This window comes from Pteronotus mesoamericanus, unplaced genomic scaffold (assembly GCF_021234165.1).
Source record: "Pteronotus mesoamericanus isolate MK-2021 breed Mesoamerican mustached bat unplaced genomic scaffold, CSHL_Meso_final contig_40, whole genome shotgun sequence".
NCBI lineage: Eukaryota > Metazoa > Chordata > Mammalia > Chiroptera > Mormoopidae > Pteronotus > Pteronotus mesoamericanus.
Window position 1 is genome coordinate 12,619,623 of NW_026555150.1, and position 6,095 is coordinate 12,625,717.

The 6,095-nt window shown below is 37.1% G+C and overlaps 1 pseudogene; it reads right to left on the bottom strand.

Moving 5' to 3' along the window:
• Positions 1-5,249: 5,249 nt before the first annotated feature.
• Positions 5,250-5,793, bottom strand: LOC129073343 (transcription factor BTF3-like; annotated as a pseudogene).
• Between the last annotated feature and the right edge of the window lie 302 nt (positions 5,794-6,095).

The following is a 6,095-nucleotide window of genomic DNA, read 5'->3' on the forward strand; positions in this document are numbered from 1 at the left end:
GAAATTGAGACAACTGTAATAGAATAAACATGACAAAAATTAAAAAAAAATAAATGCAGATTCATTTTATTTATTTTTTCTTAAATGTCAAAACACATTTGACACATAGTGTACATAAATACATAATCCACCCCTATTTTCCACCTTCAATCCATGCCAACCTTGGATCCGTCCATGTGTCCTTCATACATATTCCTTGATTTGACCCTTCCCTTTCCTCCCCTGCACCCCTCCCTACTTCCCTCTGGTTTCTGTTGGTTTACATTTTCCTTCACTGTTTATGGTTATATATTTTTTGCTTGTTTGTTTTCTTGGTTAGGTTCCACATATAGGTGAGATCATATGATATTTTTTAATGGTCTGTTCTATGCCTGTGAAATATATCATTGGTATTATAACAGAGATTGCACTGAATCTAAAATTACTTTGGGAAGTACAGACATTTTAAAGATGTTAATTCTTCCAATCCATTAACATGGTGTATGCTTCCATTCATTTGTGTCTTCCTTTATTCATCCCTTTAGTGTTGTGTACTTTTCTGGGAACAGGTCTTTTACCTCCTTGATTAAATTTAGTCCTAGGGACTTTATTTTTCTTGTTGCTATCGCAAATGGGATTTTTTCCCTGATTTCTGCTTCTGATATTTCATTGTTAGTGTAGAAAAACACCTTCAATTTGTGAATATTGACACTGCATTCTGCTGTTTTGCCAAATTCACTTATTAGGTTGAATAATTTTTTGTGGAATCTATAGGGTTTTCTATGTACACTTTCCTGTGATCTGCAAACAGTGACAGTTTTACTTCCTCCTTTCCAATTTGGATGCCTTTTATTTGTTTTTCTTTTCTGATCACTTTGGCTAGGACTACTGATACTATGTTGAACAGAAGTGGTGAAAGCGGACATGCTTGTCTTGTCCCAGATCTTAGTGAGAAAGCTTTTAGTTTTTGCCCATTGAGTATGATGTTGGCTGTAGATTTTTCATATATGGCCTTTATTCTGTTGAGGTATGCCCCCTTTATTCCCACTTTGTTGAGTGTCTTTATCTTAAATGGGTGCTGTATATTCTCAAATGCTTTTTCCTCATCTATTGAGCTGATCATGTGATTTTTGTCTTTCTTTTTGTTCATTTGATGTATTACATTTATTGATTTGTGAATATCGAACCATCTTTGTATCTCTAGGATGAATCCCACTTGATCATGGTGGATGATCCTTTTAATGTATTGTTGGATGCTGTTTCCTAATATTTTGTTGAGGATTTTAGCATCTATATTCATCAGCAATATTGGCCTGTAGTTTTCTTTCTTGATTGTGTCTTTACCTGGTTTGGGGATTAGGATGATGCTGCCTTCATCAATAGAGTTTGGGCGTTTTCCGTCTTCTTGGGTTTTCTGGAATAGTCTGAGAAGAACAGGGGTTAGCTCTTCCTTAAATGTTTTGAAAAATTCTCCTGTAAAACCATCTGATCCAGGGCTTTTGTGTGCCTGCAGTTTTTTGATCACTCCTTCAATTTCACCAGGTGTTATTGGTCTGTTCAGGCTTTCTGCTTCTTCTTCATTCAGTGTTGGAAGGTTATATTTTTCTAGAAATTTGACCATTTCATTTAGGTTTTCAAATTTCTTGGCATATAATTTTTCATAGTAATTTCTTACAATCCTTTGTATTTCTGTGGTATCAGATGTTATTTCTCCTCTTTCATTTCCGATATTATTTATATTGGTCCTCTCCCTTTTTTTCTTGATGAGTCTGCTTGAAGTCTTGTTAATTTTTTTTTAATCTTTTCAAAGTACCAGCTCCTGGATTGGTTCATCATTTGGATTGTTCTTTTAGTCTCTATGCCATTTAATTCTGCTCTGATCTTGATTGTTTCCTTTCTTCTAGTTGCTCTGGGTTGGTTGTTATTTCTCCACTTCTTGAAGCTGGAGTGTTAGGTTTTTTATTTGAAATGTTTCTATCTGTTTTAGGTAGGCCTGTATTGCTATGAACTTCCCTCTCAGGACTATCTTCACTGTGTCCCATAAGTTTGGACTGTTGTGTGTTCATTTTCATTGCTTCTAGAAATTTTTGATTTGTTCTTTGATCTCATTATTACCCCATTCATTGTTTAATAGTGTGCTATGCCATCTCTACGAGTTTGAATGTTTTTGAGGTTTTTCCTTACGGTTGGTTTCTAGTTTCAAGCCCTTGTGGTCCAAGAAAATGCTTGTTATTATTTCAATTTTCCTGAATTTGTTGAGGCTTGTTTTGTGTCCTATCATGTGGTCTATCTTTGAAAATGTTTCATGTGCATTTGAAAAGAATGTGTATTTTGCTTCTTTGGGATGAAAGGTTGTGTATATGTCAGTTAATTCCATTTGATATAATGTGTCGTTCAGTGCCACAATATCCTTTTTGATGTTTTCTTTGGAAGATCTATCCATTGTTTACAGTGGGGTGTTAAAATCCCCTGCTATCAGTGTGTTGCTCTCTATATCTTTCTGGAAGTCCGTCAAGATTTTCCTTATATATTTGGTTGCTCCTATGTTTGGTGCAGGTAGGTTTACAATGTTTATGTCTTTTTTATGGATTCATCCTTTGAGTATTATAAAGTGTCCTTCTGGGTCTTTTTTTATGACCATTGTTTTGAAATATTTTTCTTTGTTATAAGAATTGCTACCCTTGCTTTTTTTTTTTTAATCCATTTGCTTGGAATATATTTTCCATCCTTTAACTTTCAGTCTGTGTAAGTTCTTTGTTCTGAGGTGGGTCTCTTGTAGGCAGCGTATGTGTGGGTCATGTTTTCTTATCCATTCAGCTATCCTGTGTCTTTTGATTGAGGCATTTAATCCACTTACATTTAAAGTTATTATTCATAGGGACTTACTCATCTTTTTCCCTTTCTACCTGTATTTCCCTCTGTCTTACTCCTTTTCTTCATTTTCTTAAGGCAGTACCTTTAGCATATCTTGTAGTGCTGGTTTGGAGGAGGTGTGTTCTTTTAGCCTTCTTTTGTCTGGGAAACTCCTTATTTTACCTTCCATTTTAATGGATAGCCTTTCTGGGTAGCGCCATGTTTGTTGCAGGCCTTTGCTTTTCATGACATGAATTATTTCTCACTATTCCCTTCTGGCTTGTACTGTTTCTGTTCAGAAGTCAGCTGCTGGCTGTACCATGGATCCCTTATATATTACTACCTTTTTCTCCTTTGCTGCCTTTAGGACTCTCTCTTTGTCTTTGATATTTGCCATTTTTATGATGATGTGTCTTGGAGTGGGCCTCATTGGTTTCCTCTTGAATGGGACCCTCTTTTTTCTCCTGGTCTTGTGTGATTTTTTTCTTTCCTCCAATTAGGGAATTTTTCCATCGTTACTTTTTCAAACAGGTTCTCTACCCCTTCCTCTTCCTCTTCTCCTTCTAGTATCCTTATTATTCAGATATTATGTTTTAGGTTGTCTTGCGTTTACCTCAATGCATTCATTCCTTTTGAGTCTTTTTTTTTTTTTTCATTTTCTTGCTCTTTCTGGGAGCTTTTTTTCTACCTTGTCCTCTAGCTTGGTCATTCTGTCCTCTGCTTCATGTATCCTGCTTTTGAATACTTCTACTGTGTTCTTCAATTCAGAAATTGTATTCTTCATTTCCTCTTGTATCTTATTGATAGTTTCCACGTTCTTTTTCATGCTGATATAGTTAGCAGTAAATTCCTCATAGTTTCCCTGTAGTTTTCTGTAATTCTGAGCTCACTGAGCTCATCAAGCTTCTTTAGATCCATTGTGTTGACCTCAATATCTGACAGTTTACTTGCCTCTATTTCATTTAGTTCTTTCTGTGGGGTTTCCTCCTTTACCCTCGATTGGGAGGTGTTTCTTTGTCTTCCCATTATTTGTGAGACTCTTCTTTTTTGCTTTTCCTTCTTAAATCGATCTGTGTTTACTTCCTAACTTTGTGGTGTGAACTTCTGTGGTAGATCACTATTTTTTTTTCTTTCTTTCTGGATCTGCCTCTGATTATATGAGATGTTGACCCTGTCTGACCTTAGGCAGGGTATCAAGACTTACATGAATCTACTGTCTGTGGCTGTCTCCTTCAGTTGTTAGTCTAGTCACCCTGCACTCAGAAGGCTGGTTTAGACACCACATGGCGAGGCAGAGTCCCTTCTGTGATTGCATTTATTTAGTCCTCTCATGTTGTTGCTGCTCAGGGGAGTGGTCTGCCTGAGCAAGATGGCTGCAGCCATATGTGGGATGATTCAGCACCATGTTCTCCAGGCTACTCTCTCAGTTCTCTCCCCAAAGCCTCCTTCCCCAGTCCCTCCTCAGGCGTCTCCAGCCCACTCTGCCTTCACCTTTTCCAGAGGCCAAGGTTAGTGGCTACAAATAAAAATTTATGTGTTGTCCCTTTAAAAAGCTCTTTGTATCTCCAGTCACCTGTCTCTGACAGAGAGCAACCCTGCCACTTTTTGAATCTTTTTGTGATCTGTGTACTTTTAGGGCTCTTGTCCTTTAGGTTGGAGATGCGTACTTATAGTTTAGACCCTGCTCTTCTCAGTGGGATCCAACTGGCCATTTCAATTACTGACTAACAGTTCTACCTGTGGGTTCCCTGCCCACTTTCTCTAGTCTATATCACACTCCTTACCATTTAGAGTGTGCTAAAGCTGATATTCCTGTCTGTCCAACATAATAAGGTTCCTCTCTCATTATTGTTCGGTTGTTTGTTACAGGTGATTTCTCCACAGTTTAGTTGTAATTTCGGATTGGTCCTGTGAGGAAGTCAATGTGACTTCCATTCACTCCTCCGCCATCTTGATTTTTCCTGTATCTCTATTTTAAATAAAGTACTTCTATTTCTCTCATGTGCTGCCGTTTATTTCTATCTTCCTTTGAATTTCTCAACCTCTGATCTCTTATCTCTAAAAATATTTCTCTGGTCCTTGGTCTCTTTATTTTTCTCTATTCCAGGGCTCACTCTCTCTCTCTCTTTCTCTCTCCTCCCTTCTTTCTCTCTCTTTTACTAGGCAAAAAACTTTATTATTCTTTGTTTCAAAGTTCATTCCCAGGTTTCTTCAGCTTAATTAGCTGCAAAAAATGACTTTTTTCTAAGCAGAAATTGAGAAAATCTGCAGTGTCCAAAGAGGCTTGGGCTTAGAAATATTAAAGATGTAGATTTTTTTATCATATCCATAAACAAATATGAAATAACAGTCATAATATAAAATAGCAGCTTCCAGTAAGCTCTTCAAGTGTTATCTTCTTCAGAAGGTAACTAAATTCAGTTTGCTTTATTTTTAGAAGCTTTATGAAAATTCTTCACAAGATCTGGAATTTCATAATTATCATCCTCTCCTGTAGCAACTGGTACTTTTACATCCACAGATTATTTGGGTAGAACTTCAGCCAGTCTCCTTGAAGTATTCATACTGTCTGAACCAAGCTGGTTTAAGATGCTGGTAGCATTGCTGTCAGCAGCTTTGTCTTAGCATGGCAGTAACGGTGAAAGTGTTTGCTGTCAGAGAAGCCTGAGCTTTAAGGTTGTTAAAGTGGATCACTGTTTCTTGGTTTTTGAACATATTCACCTGTTCAGTATGAGAGATCTTGTTTACCCTTATTTTCTTTGAGGAGAACTGATGTTTCTTATCATCTACTGTAGCTGTTCTTGAACCACCTTCTTTCTGTGAAGTTACTTTTCCACCGATGCATACCTGTGCCTGCAGTTTTGGCCTATTTATCTTTTTGGAGAGGAAACAGAGGTCACACGGAGAGGTAGGGTTGGTGCTCAGTGGGGTTTTGAACAGACCAGTGAAGAATAAGCGCATAAATGTGGGGACACAACATTTCAGATAGTTCCAGCTTTCCTTCTTTTTCTCTTCTTTCACCTCCCTTACTTCAGTTTTTCCTTTTTATGCTTCTTACCTCTTTTTTGTGACTTTGTTTTTAGAATGATTAAAATGTGTTTTAAGATTATTTGTTTTATCTGTTGAAGAAAACATTGCTTTTGTTTTATTTTAACAAGAAAAACAGAGACAGACTCATAGATGGAAAGCAGATGACAGCTAGCAGAGGGGTGTTACATGGTGGAGGGATTGAGCAAAAAGGAAAAAAAAGACTCATAGACATG